This window comes from Mesoplodon bidens (assembly GCF_964165515.1).
Source record: "Mesoplodon bidens genome assembly, contig: HAP1_SCAFFOLD_159, whole genome shotgun sequence".
NCBI classification, from domain to species: domain Eukaryota; kingdom Metazoa; phylum Chordata; class Mammalia; order Artiodactyla; family Ziphiidae; genus Mesoplodon; species Mesoplodon bidens.
Genome location: NW_027672558.1, coordinates 297,415 through 316,703, shown reverse-complemented (window position 1 = coordinate 316,703; position 19,289 = coordinate 297,415). Strand labels below are relative to the sequence as shown.

General features: G+C 39.9%; 1 protein-coding gene across 2 annotated transcripts in view; it reads left to right on the top strand.

Moving 5' to 3' along the window:
* Positions 1-6,531: 6,531 nt before the first annotated feature.
* VAMP7 (vesicle associated membrane protein 7) overlaps positions 6,532-19,289 on the top strand; it is a 91,532-nt gene continuing 78,774 nt past the window's right edge. The window contains exon 1 of one of the 2 annotated variants that reach the window (XM_081259284.1): positions 6,532-6,664. The gene's annotated coding sequence lies outside the window, so the exon portion shown is untranslated. The remainder of the gene's footprint in view (positions 6,665-19,289) is intronic. The other variant, XM_081259283.1, reaches the window with a different exon arrangement.

Below are 19,289 nucleotides of genomic sequence, written 5' to 3'. Positions count from 1 at the left end.
CCATTACACCAATGATTAAATGCAGTAATATATATTTATCTTAGAATACTATTTGATACCAGAGAAAGACATGTGCACAGATATGGAGGTTCAGCATTCAGTGCTGAGTAAACAGCTGATGCAAAAACTCAAAGGTAGGAACATACCAGGTCTGTTCCAAGATAGAAATCATGGACTTGCAATATGATCATGCCTTAGAGATGTATTTCTACCCCTGTGCATGTGGGGATAACTTATATGGACATCTTCATCCCTACCAAGGAAGAGTTGGAGAATGGGGAAGACACTGCTATGTGTCCTGGATGTTCTCTCATTATGAAAGTGATTGATGACAAAGATCAGTTTATGTGTGGAGAAACAATCCCAGCCCCTTCCACCAGCAAATAATTGGCAAAAGGCTGAAGGCTTGAGGAGTCAAAAATTCTAAACAATTGGAAATGAGGCAAGGTGGAAAAAACAAATGTCAAGTTACAGGCCTCTCCCATAGGGACACCAGTTTTGTGGTTTGCTATTGCGTTAGATTGTGGATTCTTTACATCATATGAGAAGTAAGCCAACATATGGATTTTATGCTTAGAGCTTTGAACTCTAAGTGTTCTCAATTTTTCATCAGAATTGTAAAGGAGGATAATTTCAAGTCAGTGCTTTCTTTCCCTCTGTTTCATCATTTTAATGTCTTAAACCTAATTACTTGCTGTCTGATAGCAGCAGTATCTACCCCAAAGTCATTAGTATCCCTCATTTTTGACTTGGTTATAAAAATAATTCAAAGTAGCCCATTTTACAGTTTGACATCACGTTTGCTTTGGAAACTTTGGAACTTAAGACAATTAGTTGCCTTGTCAGTGCTGCACTTTCATCTCCTGCACCAAGCCTCAGGCTTGCCCTTGGTCTTGCCCTTTTGAGAATGTTCATGTTCTATGAAGCAGGCCTTTTCTGTTACACTCCATGCGGTATTTGTCATGCCATTAAAATGAAAATATAGTGAGCTCCCAATTTCTCCAGGACTAAATGTTCATGGATAAAAAAGAAAAGTCAAAAAGTTAAATGGTCACAAAATTTGGAATTTTCTCATGAATATTCTGTATTTTTTTTGAAAACTGGAAAAAGTCAAGGAGCTGAGGGAGGTAAAATTCATAACAGAATGAGAGGAGCAAAATATGCCAACTTAGTAAGTGGAACACTTGAATAATTTTGCCAGACCAGGGAAGATATTTCTATATCTGGATGCTCACTTGTTTTTAGAAAAGGCTAATGAAATTGCTCTTCAAATGGGAGTTGATGTCAAGTCTTTATGACTGGCAACAATGCTTTCAGCATTATCACAATATCATTTCACTTAACCTAAACAGTGAAGCACCTACAATAACTCTGTTTGCTGATGATTGTCTTGAAAATGAGAAGTCAAATCTGAATAGATGTGTCCTTGGGGGCATATCTAATGCGCCTCTATAATCTGTGACCAAACCAGAGGAACACTCTGACAGAAGAATGTTGTCCTGGAGAAAAATAAATAAAGAAAGAAAGCTGGGTCATCAGCTTTCCTCCATTAGAATGCTGAGAGGAGCAAGAAATTAGAATCAATATGGAAATTTGAAAACTCCCCGTTTATACACAACTTTCCTGTGTGTATATAAACTTAACAAAAATGCACTGACGTCTGGCAGGTTGTTTGGAAAATGGCTCCTGCAATTAGAAAGTAAAATGACTTACCAGAATGTGAACATTCTATTACTGTTAGCTGCACATGGACACCAGAGGTTTAAATTAAAACGTTTGTAGTCTTTTATTTTTGCCTGCCAGCACCATGGCTATGTGTAGCCATTTGACTGAGAAATAATAAATCATCAAAAGTTGGATGATGGAAATGCTTGGTATGTTATGAGAAGCACTGTTCTATTGCAGGTGTAAAGAAATGGCATGTCCTTCGTATGATGAGAATTTCATTGCTATGTGAGATAGAAACCTCAGAAGTAATCCACAACTGCTTTGCCAAAGCTGATGTTGGAACCATTGATGGCTCAGACCAACAGAGCCGGAAGTGTGATGACACTAACTGGAATGAGCTACAAAGAGAAACAAACTGTCCCATACTCAAATGTCAATGATTTTGTAGATATTGATAATGTGTTAGCTCCCTCTACTGATTGTGAATTTCAAAGGAGAACATGCATTCTCAAGGTAGATCTATTTTGGGCACAGATGAACAGGAAGAAAATTTTCCCAAGTCCAAATATCCAGGAGAAAAGAAGCATAAATAGCACTGGTGATCAGTGATAAATTGCAATAATGTGAATGATGGTGATGCCAAAACAACAGTCACTAGATTTGTTTGTGAACTACAAAATAACACATCACGATCCAATCCTGTTAAGCAGAATGTAAAACCAGGATCTCTCAGATATGACTAGAGTTCTGTATGATATATGTATCTTATTTTAGTACAACAGACAGTTCTGGAGCATCTACTATAAGAAAGCTAGTTTGTAATCCAGGCTCCATCTCTTCTTAGCTTTGTAATCTTTGTCATGTGTACAATTGGGAGACTGGATAAGGTTATCTAAACCATCAGTTCTATAATTCCAGGTTTGGTAGCTGAAGGAACTGAAATGGAAATTGAAACCTTTACTCCATAAGCTCATACTATCTAAAATCATGTATTATAAAAAAGAGAATCCATTCTTCAGTAACCTGATGAAATGGTAACAGAACTTCTAAATTTGAAAATTATCAAATTATAAAGCCACCTATTTAAACGGTTCTGCATGCACTGTAGTATACACATCCAGAAGCACTCCTCTTGGAAACTACCTAACATATTTTGAAAACTGTACATATTAATTTATTACCAGGGTAGACAGTATACTGGTATGCTAAATAAAGCCAGATAATTTTTTAAAACCCATACATCAGACCACTCCTTTGCTTGAACCTCTCTATTTCCCGTTACACTTAGAATAAAGTCCAAACTCCTTCTTCTAGCTTATGCAGCCTTGCAAGACCCTCTGGCCACAAAAAGGTAAGAGGGAACAAAACTCCAAGCAGAGAGAGCTGGTGCAAAGATATAAAGTGAGGAGGAGCTTGACATATTTGAGGAGCAGAAAGGCCTGTGTGATCTCCTCTCCTACTACTCTCCCCTCATTTCCACTACCCTCCAGTCACTATGGCTTTATTTCTGTTCCCTCTGATCTTCTTATGGCTGATTCCTTCTTGACATTTATATTTCAGCTTAAATATTACCCCATCAGAAGGAACTTTCCCTGATTTCCCAGTATAAATGCTTGTGCTAGAGATACAAATTTTGAAGCACAGGTGAGATTACTTTAGGAGAGACTATAGAGTAAAAGAGGGGTTTTGATAGAGCTCTAAAACCTCTAAATTGAGGCAACATTTAGAGTTCATACAGCTATTAACTCAGGACTGTCTGGCTCCAAAACTCCTTCTCTTTCTAAGATACTATGCTGTCGGGCTTCCCTGGTGGCACAGTGGTTGAGAATCTGCCTGCTAATGCAGGGGACACAGGTTCGAGCCCTGGTCTGGGAAGATCCCACATGCCGCGGAGCAACTAGGCCTGTGAGCCACAACTACTGAGTCTGCGCGTCTGGAGCCTGTGCTCTGCAACGAGAGGCCGCGATAGTGAGAGGCCCACGCACCGCGATGAAGAGTGGCCCCTGCTTGCCACAACTAGAGAAAGCCCTCGCACAGAAATGAAGACCCAACACAGCCAAAAGTAAATAAATAAATTTTTTAAAAAAGTAACAAATGTTCAAGTACAATTGGTGTCTTTAAAAAAAAAGATACTATGCTGTCTCTCAAATAATAGGCATTGAATAAAATTAAATTAATATTAAGATGAAAAGTAAACCTTTGCAGAGGATGAAAAAGCTTAAAAAAGCATATACTTTGCTGGAAAGTTAAGAGGTGATATTTAAGATATGTCTTGAAGGGTAAATAATATTTAGATAAGGGAGGCAGCCTGTGCAAAGTCACTGAGGCATGAAAGAGCATGGTATTGAAGTGTTAACTTCAGTAGGCAAGGACATTGTCTGTCTTGTTCACTGCTATATCACCAGAATCCAGAATAGGCCTGGCTCATAGTAGGCACTTAGTACATATTTGTTGGAGGAATAGATAGATGGATGAATTAGTGAATGACACCATACAAGAGTAGGCTTGAACACAGGATGTGTTGGTGAGAGAAGCAGAATATGAAGCAGGGAAGGTCAAGAGAGGTCAGGTCATGGAGGGCCTTGAATTCTCCGTTTAGAATCTTAGACTTTATCCTCTACATAATGAGGAGTGAATTAAGATTTTAAGTAGAAGTTGGAAATGATCAGATTTTGTTTTAGATAAAACAATTTCAAGTGATGAGGAGTGGGTGGGAGGGAGATGGTGAAGGAGATACTGTAGGTACAGAGATATTACTTCTGGTTTCTAGTGCTCAGATCATTTGTCATGATTTTTTTAATGTTTATAGCCCATCCAGAGCTGATAAAAATAAATAAAGTATGGTATATGCTGCACACATTAGAGTAGAACAGTTTGTATAGTGCTTTGTGACTACTGCTATATTTTTGTCATGATTGGAAAAATACTGAGGAATGGAGTGGATTGTAACTTACACAAAATATCTCACCATTTCTCATTTTCCTTTTCTTTCTCCCTAAATATAAAGTAAATGCTAGCTATTATTATGTAAGACCTAATAAAGAAGAACCAATGACAAATATAATGCTTGTTCAATACATGCTTATTGTCCTTGAGTGCTTACTCTTTGCCAGGCAGTGTTGCTCATTTATCACTGCAGCAATCTTTGAAGACAGGTGCCGTTATTATCTTCATTTCAAAGATGAGAAAACTGAAGTTTGACAAGTGAGATATTTAGGGAATAGAATTAACATGGCTTGCTGATTATTTGGATGTGAGCTATGAGGGAGTGAAAGCATCCAAAATGATACCCAGCTTTCTGGTGTGGGCAACTGACTGCATGGTTGTGCCATTCACTGAGATGGGATTAGAGGAGAAGGAGGAGCAGCTTATGGGAGAGGGGAGAGTAGGAATGTATTAGGTCAACTAAAGACTACATTAAGTTTTAGGTGCCTGAAAGAGATGCCCAGCTTTCATTAGATATTTAGTCTCGGTTACAGGAGTCTTGTCTGGGCTTCCTATATGTGAGAATCATCAGCATACAGATGATAATCAAAGCAATGGGATTAGTTAAGATCACCCAAGAAAAATTTTACAACTGAGAAAAGAAGAGAGTGTAAGGAAGAGCCCTGTGGAAATGAACATTTCAAAGGAAAATGAGGATCTGCCACAAAAGTGGGAGGGGAACCAGAAGAGTGCAGCATCTTAGAAAAAGCTAAGAGAATAAAGGGTGCTATAAAGTGAATGTTTGTGTTCTTCCCACCCCAATTTATATATTAGAGCCTGGATCCTCAATGTGATTGTATTTGGAGGTGGATCTTTGGGAGTTAATTAGATCATGAGGGTGGGGCCCTCATGAATGGGATTAGTACCTTTATAAGAGATGTGCGAGAGATACTATCTCTCCACCACATGAGGACACAACAAGAAGGCAGCAGCCTGCAAGCCAGGAAGCAGGTCCTCACCAGAACCCCACCACACTGTGACACCCTGGTCTGAACCTTCCCAGCCTCCAGAACTGTGGAAAATTAATTTCTGTTTAAGCCATTCAGTCTGAGGTATTTTGTTAAAGCAGCCCAAACTAAGGGGGTTTCAAGAAGGAGGGAATAACCAATGTAAAATCCTGCAGAGGTGAAGTATGGTAATGGTTAAAAAGTGTCTATTTTAGCAACACCGTTGAGAATTTTGACTGGAAAGGAGAAGTTAAGTCTGTGTGTGGTGAGAGGTTTGGGGTGGTGTGGGGTTGAGAAACGTGACTTTGGAATATTTTAGATGAGAGAAACTTTGACAGTCTTTAAATGCTGATAATAAAGGGCAAATAAGCAGGGAGCCGTTGAGACACGAGACAGAGTAGTTTATTAGTGGAGCTCGACTGAGTTAGTAAGAAGGAATAGGGATGTAAAGGGGATGAGGGAGTTTACATCAAAGGAGAGTAGTTGGTTTATTATTATTATTACCATTTTTATTATTGCAAAAGAATGGGAGAAAGGATTGCTGAAGGATCCAAGGAGGTTAAAAAAATTTCGTGGCGAAATTAGAGGGAATTCCTGTCAGATGAATTCTATGTCGTCTGTGAAGTAACAGGCGATGTTACCTGCTGAGACTAAGCAGGGAGACGGTGGGGAAAGCTCGGCTCTTCATTTATCCCGCCGGTGGACTTTTTGTGGCCGTGCATTCTCTCACTTTCTCTAAGGAACAGCGCTTGATGTTGTTTATAACATGAATTGTTGATGGAGCGGGTGACGGATTCGGCGATAGGCCAGCCGAAACTACCACTCCCAGAATGCAGTGCGGCTCCTGGGAAGTGAGGGGGCTGGGAACGCAGCAGGCCCCTCCCCGCCTCTCGCTCCCATTGGAGGAGCGCTCACATTCCCAGGAAGCCGCGCGCGGGCGGGGCGCTTTTGCGGAAGCCGGCGGCGTCCGGTTCAGCCTCCTCCGGGAGCAGGCAGTTGGCGACCCCGCGCTAACCCGCGCAACTCTGTCCCGATCCCCGAGTTCTCACACGGTGTCCGGACAGGTAAAAGCAGCGGGGAGCGCTGGGCCGGGAGACGATGGCAGAGGGAGGGCAGAGGTGTCGACGGGAAGGTGGAATTAGGAGGCAATGCAAGGGTGACTAGGGCTTCTCTGGTGTCGACAGTTCAAATTGTCGGACAGGTCCAGTTTTGGTGAAGTGCGTTTTATGCCGCTAAAAGGGTCTCGAGTGAAAGTCAGAATGCGTCACTTAAGTTGTTACAGAGGAAAAAAGAATGTTAACTTTCCCTCAGTTTGCATTCTGCACGACCTCTTTGTAGCATTTGAATATCTTGAGATTTCTTGAATCTTCTAAAAACTCTCTACGCCCTTGCTTCGATGACGTCACTTTCTGCTTTACCTCCTACTTCTGGGCTCCTAGCCCTCTGCGTGCCCTTCCTCCAAGGCCCAGTGTTGTAATTCTTCTTCCTCAGTTCGGATAGGAGCTCTATATCTCTGCCCCGACCTATTTCCTCAGCGTCAGACCTGTACAGTGTTGTTCTTCTTATTACTATTGGCCAATATTTAATAAACTGACCACGTACTAGACTCTTTAGTAAATGCTTTACACCTCCCTCCTCCATAATCCCCACAAACAATCAGTTATCAAGTCCTTTTCTTTCTGTCTTATTAATTGCTCTCAACTACCTGTACCTCCATTGTCCCACCCTTGATCCCGGAATATACTGTCATGTTTCGGACATTTTTTCCCTTGAATAGCTGTGACTGAGAGTAGAGCCACTCATATGTTTTGTTTAACACACATTTATTGAACAGCTAATATGTGCTAGACGCTCTTCTAAGTGCAAGGGATATAGCTGGAAACGACATAGGAGATCGCTACTCTCAGTAGCTTACATATTTGTGAGTGTGTGTGGAAGGGGCAAACAAGAAGAATCAAGATGATGTTATGTGGTGGTGGTGGTTAATGCAAAATAGAACAAATGTTTTACTTGACAGGGTAGTCTCCTGTCCTGAGAAAGTTAGAAGGGTTGGGTTGGGTCTCAGAACATCACCCCAAAAGAATATTTGTAATACCAACAAGAATAGTCTTGATCTGTGACCAGACTTCAGGATTTTCATAAACACTTCTTCTTTTTCTCTCTCATATCAATGTTTGTTCTTCATTCTTCTGTCTCCTCCAAGGTTATTACATCAGAATTGGTGGCTTTTCTGTCATTTGCTTAGTTCCTCCCTAAGAAGAGTTGAGGATTGGATTATGCTCAGCTCAACTCCTTTATCTTAGGGAGATAGTTTGGTAATCAAAATATTGTTCTTTCCAGGTCCTACTGAATGTAAAGTTATCTGTCTATAATAGTATATTTAAAACCAAAACATGCTTGGTGTTTATTTATTTATTAAATATTTGAGGGATTATTATATATCAGGCACTGTGCTGGGCATTGAGAACCTAGTAAGGATAAAACAAGACACTTTGACCTCTCTTCCAAGAAGAAAAAACTGTATACTGAGGAAATTCCCGATACATAGGCTGACACCTGCATTTTTTTTTCTTCATCCAAGATGAGATAATCACAAAACTTTAAGAAATCTTCTAAACAATTGGGTGCATTCTTAGATTATTCAACCTTAAAGTTTATTGCATTTATTTGTTTATGTCTGTCTTCCATATTTTACTATGGTTTCCTTGAGTATAGACGTCCTTTCTTGCTGGTCTTCATACCTCCAGTGTTTACTATATTGGGTGCCATATAGTAAAGCCTTAGAACATGTGTTGAACTGAAATAGAAAAACTATTTGAGCAAATACAAGTTATTTAATTTATACAAGGCCTTCTTTTTACATATGGCCATTAGACTTATGCCTAAACCTTCTCATTTGCCAAATGTGGACCATTCCATCTCATCAGGCTAGTTTATTTACCTTCTCAAGCATGTTCTCACTTCTGTGCCTTCTCTTGTTCCATAGCTGTCTCCTAAAATGAGTTCCCATCTTTTTCCTGAGCACCTTCCATGCCCCCCCGCATTTAATTTAATGGGACAATTTAATAGTATGCCCCATGATACAAGGGTGGAAAAAATTTAATTTCCATAATGTATTTCCTGTGAAACATTCTGCTAATGAACTGTTGCAAGGATTAAACGTAATATATTTCCTTGCAGTAATACAGATAATGATACAGAATGCTTTCGTTTGATTTGGCATTGGCTATTGCCATGCGCTATGTGATGAGTTAATTCTTCCATTTCTTTCTTCTGTTTGAATAGTTGTGCAACGTTTATTCATATAGCACATTATAGTATCATTTGGGTTCCACTTGGTATAAACACCTTTGAGTATTATTTTTTGCTTAGCTTGAGATAATTTATGAGTTAATGTTATTCTTCCACACTGTCATTTTAAGAATGTCAGAAAACTAAGTCTCAGTTCTTAAAAATAAAAGGCTTTTTCCATGCAGACATCTTTCAGATGTAAATTGTTACTGCAAAGTATAAATTTTGTCCTTATAACTGATTAAAAAACACAACAGGAATACAAGAGTGCTTGAGTCATGATTGTCATTATGATTTTAGGATGTGTCAACCTAGGAGCAGCCAGACATGCTTCCAGTACATTAAAAATTAAGCACTGTTTTAGGGAATTTCTTGGCACCTATGCCTTCGTAATGCAAATGCAGCACTGAATTGTTTGCCATCACTCATTTATATGGTATACATGTAGATAATCTGGGTATTCGTATATATTTTTAATGTTATCAAAATAAAAATGCAGAATTAAAAAATTTCTCAGAACACAAACACTTGAGTGTGGGAAACACTGACTCGTCCTTTTACCCTACTCAGTTCCCTGAAACCATCTTCAACTTCCATTTGAAGATGCCTCCACTGAGGAGGAACATTTATGTTGTTGCTGTGCTATTTGTTAGCAATATTTTTAATGCAGGCAATCCCTTACAAATGGATATATCCCAGAAGTTCCTTTGTTAGATTATTGTTTGAAACTCTGGGTGCATTTTTTTCTATAAATAATGCTACTTATGACATTTCAGTTGTTAAGCCAATGAATAGCATCATATATAACCTTTAATGGACTTAAAGACCTTCACCACAATTTCTAATAATTCCTCTATAAAAAACTACATTCAGAATTCTCACTCGGATTCCCCCGTAGCATATCTTTTTTTCGGAATCCCAGCAACTGAAACAAAAATGTTCTTTCCTTAGAACTTTCTGGGCAGTAGAAACTGGTCTTTCTAACTGCAAGCTGTTGGAGGTTGCTCTTCTGGCCCATCGTTCTAAGGACAGGCCTCTAATATGATTATGGAAGGATGTGAGACAGAGGTTTTGGAGAAGAGAGGGAGGCAAGTTGGGGTGATATGAATATGTGGAGAGGGGAGAGTAGGAGTGATTTGGGAGGAATGGTGAGTTCCCAAGATGGGATTTGTTGTGTCCTCAAAAAACATGTTGAATCCTGACCCCTGCTATCTGTGCATGGGACCTTATTTGGAAATACGGTCTTTGCAGATGTAATTAAGATGTAAGTTAAAATGAGGTCATACTGGAGTAGGTGTCCTTATAAGAAGGGAAGAGACACAGAGACTACCATGTGAAGACATAGACACATGTGGAGAATGCCATGTGACTATGGAGGCACAGATTGAAGTGCTGCAGCTACAAGCCAAGGAACACCAAGGATTGCCAGCAAACCACCAGAAGCTAGGAAGAGATTCTAGAAGAGATTCTCCCCTACAGATTTCAGAAGCAGCATGGACCTGCCAACATCTTGATTTCGAGCTTCTGGCCTCCAAAACTATGAGACAATAAATTTCTGTTATTTTAAGCCTTGCATCTTTCAGTACTTTGTCACGCAGCCACAGGAAACTCATGCAGGATTCTTAGCAGGAATGTAGTAGAATTGGGATGATGGCTATGGACCAAGCAAGGAGTGAGTAAGAGAACAGGGAGGAGCAGTGTTAAGACAACTTTCCTTTATATTCCATTATCTTTTTTTGTTCTTCTCTTTCTGGCTTATAGTTTAATTCTTTTTCTTCTTGAACCTGACCTTATATAGCACTTTATCATTTAATGGACATTCACATACTGCTAATAATTAGCAGAGCCATGTTTTCGGACTTCAAATGCAGTATTCTTTTGGCCACAGTTGTTTCTATTGTCCCAATATTCATTAAGACATTACAGATTCTATTGCAAGATAATAATAGTGGGCCCATGTGAGACTTGATTACAGGTGTGGTTTTTAGCAGTAGAGGAGAGAGTAAGAAATGCTTATTTGTTTTTAACATCTTTATTGGAGTATAATTGCTTTACAGTGTTGTGTTAGTTTCTGCTGTATAACAAAGTGAAACAGCTATATGTATACATATATCCCCATATCCCTTCCCTCTTGCATCTCCCTCCCACCCTCCCTATCCCACCACTCTAGGTGGTCACAAAGCACCGAGCTGATCTCCCTGTGCAATGCAGCTGCTTCCCACTAGCTACCTGTTTTACATTTGGGGGTGTATATATGTCAGTGCTACTCTCCCACTTTGTCCCAGCTTACCCTTCCCCCTCCCTGTAACTTCAAGTCCATTCTCTATGTCTGTGTCTTTATTCCTGTCCTGCCTCTAGGTTCTTCAGAACCATTTTTTTAGATTCTATATATATGTGTTAGCATACGGTATTTGTTTTTCTCTTTCTGACTTACTTCACTCTGTATGACAGACTCTAGGTCCATCCACCAAACTACAAATAACTCAATTTAGTTTCTTTTTATGGCTGAGTAATATTCCATTGTATATATGTGCCACATCTTCTTTATCCATTCATCTGTTGATGGACACTTAGGTTGCTTCCATGTCCTGGCTATTGTAAATAGTGCTGCAGTGAACACTGTGGTACATGACTCTTTGAATTATGGTCTTCTCAGGGTATATACCCAGTAGTGGGATTGCTGGGGCATATAGTAGTTCTATTTTTAGTTTTTTAAGGAACCTCCATACTGTTCCCCATAGTGGCTGTATCAATTTACATTCCCACCAACAGTGCAAGAGGGTTCTGTTTTCTCCACACCCTCTCCAGCATTTATTGTAGATTTTTTGATGATGGCCATGCTGACTGGTGTGAGGTAATACCTCATTGTAGTTTTCATTTGCATTTCTCTAATGATTAGTGATGTTGATCATCCTTTCATGTGTTTGTTGGCAATCTGTATGTCTTCTTTGGAGAAATGTCTGTTTAGGTCTTCTGCCCGTTTTTGGATTGGGTTGGTTGCTTCTTTTTGATATTGAGCTGCATGAGCTGCGTGTATATTTTGGAGATTAATCCTTTGTCAGTTGCTTCATTTGCAACTATTTTCTCCCATTCTGAGGATTGTCTTTTCATCTTGTTTATGGTGTCCTTTGCTGTGAAAAGCTTTTGAGTTTCATTAGGTCCCATTTGTTTATTTTTGTTTCTATTTCCATTTCTCTAGGAGGTGGGTCAAAGAGAATCTTGCTGTGATTTATGTCATAAGGTGTTCTGCCTATATTTCCCTGTAGGAGTTTGATAGTATCTGGCCTTACATTTAGGTTTTTGATCCATTTTGAGTTTATTTTTGTGTATGGTGTTAGGGGGTGTTCTAATTTCATTCTATTACATGTAGCTCTCCAGTTTTCCCGGCACCACTTATTGAAGAGGCTTTCTTTTCTCCATTGTCTATTCTTGCCTCCTTTATCAAAGATAAGGTGACCATATGTGCATGGGTTTATCTCTGGGCTTTCCATCCTGTTCCATTGATCTGTATTTCTGTTTTTGTGCCATTACCATAGTGTCTTGATTACTGTAGCTTTGTAGTAAAGTCTGAAGTCAGGGAGCCTGATTCCTCCTGCTCTGTTTTTCTTTCTCAAGATTGCTTTGGCTATTTGGTGTCTTTTGTGTTTCCATACAAATGGTGAAATTTTTTGGCCTAGTTCTGTGATAAATGCCATTGGTAGTTTGATGGGGATTGCACTGAATCTGTAGATTGCTTTGGGTCGTAGAGTCATTTTCACAATGTTGATTCTTCCAATCCAAGAACATGCTCTATCTCTCCATCTGTTTGTATCATCTTTAATTTCTTTCATTAGTGTCTTATAGTTTTCTGCATTTAGGACTTTTGTCTCCTTAGGTAGGTTTATTCCTAGATATTTTATTCTTTTTGTTGCAGTGGTAAATGGGAGTGTTTCCTTAATTTCCCTTTCAGATATTTTGTCGTTAGTATATAGGAATGTAAGAGATTTCTGTGCACTAATTTTTTCCCTTTTATTTATTTATTTATTTATTTATTGTGATACGTGGGCCTCTCACTGTTGTGGCCTCTCCTGTTGCGGAGCACAGGCTCCGGATGCGCAGGCTTAGCGGCCATGGCTCATGGGCCCAGCCGCTCCGGGGCATGTGGGATCTTCACAGACCAGGGGACGAACCCGTGTCCCCTGCATCGGCAGGCGGACTGTCAACCACTGCGCCACCAGGGAAGCCCTGTGCACTAATTCTGTATCCTGCTACTTTACCAAATTCATTGATTAGCTCTAGTAGCTTCCTGGTAGCACCTTTAGGATTCTCTGTGTGTAGTATTATGTCATCTGCAAACAGTGACAGTTTTACTTTTCTTTTCCGATTTGGATTCCATTTATTTCTTTTTCTTCTCTGATTGCCGTGGCTAAAACTTCCAAAACTATGTTGAATAATACTGGTGAGTGGGCACCCTTGTCATGTTCCTGATCTTACAGGAAATGGTTTCAGTTTTTCACCACTGAGAACGATGGTGGCTGTGGGCTTGTCATATATGGCCTTTATTATGTTGAGGAAACTTCCCTCTATGCCCACTTTCTGGAGATTTTTTATCATAAATGGGTGTTGAATTTTGTTGAAAGATTTTTCTACATCTATTGAGATTATCATATGTTTTTTTATCCTTCAGTTTGTTAATATGGTATATCACGTTGATTGTTGAGAATTTTTGCATCTATGTTCATCGGTGATATTGGCCTGTAGTTTTCTTTTTTTGTGACATCTTTGTCTGGTTTTGGTATCAGGGTAATGGTGGCCTCATAGAATGATTTCTGGAGTGTTCCTCCCTCTGCTGTATTTTGGAAGAGTCTGAGAAGGATAGGTGTTAGCTCTTCTCTAAATATTTGATAGAATTCACCTGTGAAGCCATCTGGCCCTGGGCTTTTGTTTGTTAGTAGATTTTTAATCACAGTTTCAATTTCAGTGCTTGTGATTGGTCTGTTCATATTTTCTATTTCTTCTGGTTCAGTCTTGGAAAGTTATACTTTTCTAAGAATTTGTCCATTTCTTCCAGGTTGTCCGTTTTATTGGCATACAGTTGCTCATAGTTGTCTCATGATCATTTGTATTTCTGCAGTGTCAGTTGTTTCTTCTCTTTCTTCATTTCTAATTCTGTTGATTTGAGTCTTCTCCCTTTTTTTCTTGATGAGTCTGGCTAGTGGTTTATCAATTTGGTTTATCTTCTCAAAGAACCAGCTTTTCATTTCATTGGTCTTTGCTATTGTTTCCTTCATTTTTTTTTCATTTATTTCTGATCTGATCTTTGTGATTTCTTTCCTTCTGCTAACTTTGAGGTTTTTTTGTTCTTCTTTCTCTAGTGGCTTTAGGTGTAAGGTTAGGTTGTTTATTTGAGATTTTTCTTGTTTCTTGAGGTGGGATCGTATTGCTATATACTTCCATCTTAGAGCTGCTTTTGCTGTGTCCCATAGGTTTTGGGTCATCATATTTTCATTGTCATTTGTTTCTAGGTACTTTTTGATTTCCTCTTTGATTTCTTCAGTGATCTCTTGGTTATTTAGTAGTGTATTGTTTAGCCTCCATGTGTTTTTATTTTTTACAGTTTTTTCCTGTAGTTGATATCTAGTCTCATAGAGTTGAGGTCGGAAAAGATATTTGGTATGATTTCAATTTTCTTAAATTTACTGAGGCTTGATTTGTCACCCAAGGTATGATCTATCCTGGAGAATTTTCCATGAGCACTTGCGAAGAAAGTGTATTCTGTTGTTTTTGGATGGAATGTCCTATAAATATTAATTAAGTCCGTCTTGTTTAATGTGTCATTTAAAGCTTGTGTTTCCTTATTTATTATCATTTTGGATGATCTGTCCATTGGTGAGAGTGGGGTTTTAAAGTCCCCTACTATGATTGTGTTACTGTCGATTTTCCCTTTTATGGCCATTAGCATTTGCCATATGTATTGAGGTGCTCCTATGTTGGGTGCATAAATATTTACAATTGTTATATTTTTTTCTTGGTTTGATCCTTTGATCATTATGTAGTGTCTTTTTTTTCTCCTGTTTTAGTCTTTATTTTAAAGTCTATTTTGTCTGATATGAGAATTGGTACTTCAGCTTTCTTTTGATTTCCATTTGCATGGAATATCTTTTTCCATCCCCTCACTTTCAGTCTGTATGTGTCCCTAAGTCTGAAGTGGGTCTCTTGTAGACAGCATATATACGGGTCTTGTTTTTGTATACATTCAGCCAGTGTATGTCTTTTGGTTGAAGCATTTAATCTATTTACATTTAAGATAATTATCGATCCGTATGTTCCTATTACCATTTTCTTAATTGTTTTGGGTTTGTTTTCGTAAGTCTTTTCCTTCTCTTGTGTTTCCTGCCTAGAGAAGTTCCTGTAGCATTTGTTGTAAAGTTGGTTTGGTGGTACTGAATTATCTTAACTTTTGCGTGTCTGTAAAGCTTTTGATTTCTCTGTAGAATCTGAATGAGATCCTTGCTGGGTAGAGTAATCTTGGTTGTAGTTTTTTCCCTTTCATCACTTTAAATATATCCTGCCACTCCCTCTGGCTTGCAGAGTTTCTGCTGAAAGATCAGCTGTTAACCTTATGGGGATTCCCTTGTGTGTTATTTGTTGCATTTTCCTTGCAGCTTTTAATATTTTTTCTTTGTATTTAATTTTTGATAGTTTGATTAATATGTGTCTTGGTGTGTTTCTCCTTGGATTTATCCTTTATGGGACTCTGCGCTTCCTGGTCTTGACTGACTATTTCCTTTCCCATGTTAGGGAAGTTTTCAACTATAATCTCTTCAAATATTTTCTCAGCCCCTTTCTTTTTCTCTTCTCCTTCTGGGGAACCATATAATTTGAGTCTTGGTGTGGTTAATGTTGTCCCAGCGGTCTCTGAGACTGTTCTCTATTCTTTTAATTCTTTTTTCTTTATTCTGCTCTGCAGTAGTTATTTCCACTATTTTATCTTCCAGGTCACTTATCTGTTTTTCTGCCTCTGTTTTTCTTCTATTGATTCCTTCTAGAGAATTTTATATTTCATTTATTTTGTTGTTTATCATTGTTTGTTTGCTTTTTAGTTCTTCTAGGCCCTTGTTAAATATCTTGTATTTTCTCCATTCTGTTTTCAAGATTTTGGATCTTTACTCTCATACTCTGAATTCTTTTTCAGGTAGACTGCCTATTTCCTCTTCATTTGTTTGGGCTGGTGGGTTTTTACCTTGCTCCTTTATCTGCTGCATATTTCTCTGTCTTCTCATTTCACTTAACGTGCTATGTTTGGGGTCTCCTTTTTGCAGGCTGCAGGTTTGTAGTTTCCGTTGTTTTTGGTGTCTGCCCTCAGTGGTTAAGGTTGGTTCAGTGGGTTGTGTAGGCTTCCTCATGGAAGGGACTGGTGCCTGTGTTCTGGTGGGCGGGGCTGGATCTTGTCATTCTGGTGGGCAGGATGCAACTGGTGGTGTGTTATGGGGTGTCTGTGAACTTAGTATGACTTTAGGCAGCCTCTCTGCTAATGGGTGGGGTTGTGTTCCTGTCTTGCTGGTTGTTTGGCATGGGATGTCTAGCACTGGAGCTTGCCAGCCATTGGGTGGAGCTGGGTCTTAGCGTTGAGACGGAGATCCCTAGGAGAGCTCTCGCTGATTGATATTACGTGGGGCCGGGAGGTCTCTGGTGGTCCAGTGTCCTGAACTCGGCTGTCCCATCTCAGAGGCTCAGGCCTGACACCAGGCCAGGATACCAAGACCCTGTCAGCTACACAGCTCAGAAGAAAAAGGAGAAAAAAAGAATAATAATTTTTTTAAAATAATTAAGATAAAAAAGTAATAATGAAAAAAAGAAGAGAGCAACCAAACCAATAAACAAATCCACTAATGATAATAAGTGCTAAAAACTATACTAAGATAAACATAAAAATCTGAAATCAGTTCCAGACAGCAGACCCCAAGTCAGTTACTCCCAAAGTCCACCGCCTCAACTTTGGGATGATTCATTTTCTGTTCAGGTATTCCACAGATACAGGGTACATTGAGTTGATTGTGGAGATTTAATCCGCTGCTCCTGAGGCTGCTGGGAGAAATTTCCCTTCCTCTTCTTTGTTCGCACAGCTCCTGGGGTTCAGCTTTGGGTTTGGCCCTGCCTCTGCATGTAGGTCGTCCTCAGGCATATGTTCTTGCCTAGACAGGACAGGGTTAAAGCAGCAGCTGATTAGGGGGCTGTGGCTCACTCAGGCCGGTGGGGGGAGGGAGGGGTACGGAATGTGGGGCAAGCCTGCGGCGGCAGAGGCCAGTATGACGTTGCAACAGCCTGAGGCACGCCATGTGTTCTCCCAGGGGAGTTGTCCCTGGATCTCGGGACCCTGGCAGTGGTGGGCTGCACAGGTTCCTGGGAGGGGAGGTGTGGATAGTGACCTGTGCTTGTACACAGCCTTATTGGTGGCTGCAGCAGCAGCCTTAGCATCTCATGCCCGTCTCTGGTGTCCAAGCTGATAGCCATGGCTTGTGCCCATCTCTGGAGCTTGTTTAGGCGGTACTCTGAATCCCCTCTCCTTGAACACCCCAAAACAGTAGTCTCTTGCCTCTTAGGCAGGTCCAGTCAGCTCCCAGCCCCCACCCACCCCAGTGGGTGAGCAGACAAGCGTCTCACGCTGGTGAGGCTGGTCAGCACCGATCCTCTGTGTAGGAATCTCTCCGCTTTGCCCTCTGCACCCCTGTTGCTGCGCTCTCCTCCATGGCTCTGAAGCTTGCCCCCCCCGCCCTCCCCCCATCTCCACCAGTGAAGGGGGCTTCCTAGGGTGTGGAAACTTTTCCTCCTTCACAGCTCCCTCCCAGAGGTGCAGGTCCCGTCCCTATTCTTTTGTCTCTGTTTTTCCTTTTTCTTTTGCCCTACCCAGCTACATGGGGAGTTTCTTGCCTTTTGGGAAGTCTGAGGTCTTCTACCAGTGTTCAGTAGGTGTTCTGTAGGAGTTGTTCCACATGTAAATGTATTTTTGATATATTTGTGGGGAGGAAGGTGATTTTCACGTCTTACTCCTGTGCCATCTTGAAGGTCCCCTCAAGAAATGTTTATTAGTGACATCTGAGAGGAAAGTAAAGTTTCTGTTGCTATATACCCAATGTTTAATAGCTATTTTTAAAATTGAGGACTGCTTTTATTGAGTAAAACACTGCTATGCATAACTTACGTAGCTATCCTTATAACTTATATTCACTGTTCCTGGTTATATTCTAAATAATATCCTCCCTCTTCTAGGTGACTATACTTTATATAAACTTGAAGATTGCTGTCTTTTTCATGTGTAATATTTCTAGTTCCTCTAGCCATTCTTCAAGTGATACAATCTCCAGGTCTCTCACCGTACTTTGCCCTTCTGTCCAGTCTTAGAATACTATACCTAGAATTGAACTCAGTATTACACATGTGTTCTAAATAGCACAGAGTATAATGGCAATAGTACTTAAAGAGATCAAGACACCCTGTTTCTTAATGTAATTTAAGATTACATAAGCATTTTAAGCAATTACATCATAACACTTCATAACGAACTTATGGTCCGCTAGCACACTAGATCTTTTTGTATTGTTGCTAAACTCAGTTTTCTTCTTGAAACTGCTAAAGGACTGAGGCTGTTACCTTTTCATCTCTTTGTCTCAGGGGCCATATGATTTCTCATCTCTGTTTCTCTTTGTGTTTTTTTTTCCCACTCCACTGCATGTCTCTTTCACCCTTACCAATGACCTCCTTCCTTATAAATAATTTCAGTGACTGTTTTATAGTCTTAATACTGTGTATCAGTGAACAGAGCTGAGAGGTGACACTTGTTCCTTCTTCAAGGTTTCTTTTCCTTTGGCTTCAAGGCCACCACACTCTTCTGGCTTTCCTTTCGCTTTCCTGGTTGGTCCTCTTCCATCTTCTTCGTGGATCTCTATTCATCTACCTTTCCCTCAACTATTTGGTATGCCTTGTATTTTGTCTTTGGTTTTTCCCTCAACTTTGGTTGTGCCTTTGATTTTTTTATGTATGCAATGTATCTTCGGCAAATAAAGCATGTTTAAAATGGCAGGTCTAGATGAGCTCATCTAGGATAAGAGAGTGCAGAACCAATCCCCATGGAAAGTCAACATTTAGAGGTCAGCTAGAGGAGAAGGATTCAGCAAGAAGACAGAAGGAACAGCCAGACATTTAGGAGTGTTCCCAGAAGGAGGGTTATTCAGCTGTGTTGACTATTTCTGAGACGTCAAGTAAGGTGAGAATAGAGAAATGACCACAGAAGTTTGTAATGTAGAGGCTGTTGGTGATCTTGACAAGCATGGTTTTGTGGAGTGTTGAGGGGAAAAGCCAGATTATAGAAGAGAAGAATTAAAAGAAGATAGAGAAGCAGAGATAGTGTGTAGATGATAA